We start from the raw sequence: 738 nt of genomic DNA on the forward strand, positions 1-738 counted from the left end.
CTGGAGGGCTGCAGCAGACGGCGTGGGAGCCTGGAGGGCTGCAGCAGGAGACGAGGGAACCTTGGAGGATGCAGCAAGAGACGAGGGAACCTTGGAGGCTGCAGCAGGAGACGAGGGAACCTTGGAGGCTGCAGCAGGAGACGAGGGAACCTTGGAGGCTGCAGCAGGAGACGAGGGAACCTTCAAGGCTGCAGCAAGAAACGAGGGAAACTTGGAGGATGCAGCAGGAGACGAGGGAAACTTGGAGGATGCTGCTGCTGTCGGAGAGGCCTGGGGAGATGCTGCTGCTGTCGGAGAGGCCTGTGGAGTTGCTGTTGCTGTCAGAGAGGCCAGGGGAGTTGCTGCTGCTGTCGGAGAGGCCTGTGGAGTTGCTGCTGCGCTGCTGTCGGAGAGGCCTGTGGAGTTGCTGCTGCTGTCAGAGAGGCCTGTGGAGTTGCTGCTGCTGTCGTGGAGGCCAGGGGAGTTGCTGCTGACGACGGAGAGGCCAGGGGAGTTGCTGCTGACGACGGAGAGGCCAGGGGAGTTGCTGCTGCTGACGACGGAGAGGCCAGTGGAGTTGCTGCTGCCAACGACGGAGAGGCCAGGGGAGTTGCTGCTGCAGACGACGGAGAGGCCAGGGGAGTTGCTGCTGCCGACGACGGAGAGGCCAGGGGAGTTGCTGCAGCAGACGACGGAGAGGCCAGGGGAGTTGCTGCAGCAGACGACGGAGAGGCCTGTGGCTCTGCAGCAGACGACGGA

The 738-nt window shown here is 64.0% G+C and overlaps 1 protein-coding gene across 1 annotated transcript in view; it reads left to right on the top strand.

Moving 5' to 3' along the window:
- LOC119428573 (solute carrier family 41 member 2) overlaps positions 1-738 on the top strand; it is an 86,205-nt gene that overhangs the window by 33,488 nt on the left and 51,979 nt on the right. The gene's annotated exons all lie outside the window — the stretch shown is intronic.

Source organism: Nematolebias whitei, chromosome 22, assembly GCF_014905685.2.
Source record: "Nematolebias whitei isolate Nwh7 chromosome 22, NemWhi1, whole genome shotgun sequence".
In the NCBI taxonomy this organism is placed as follows: domain Eukaryota; kingdom Metazoa; phylum Chordata; class Actinopteri; order Cyprinodontiformes; family Rivulidae; genus Nematolebias; species Nematolebias whitei.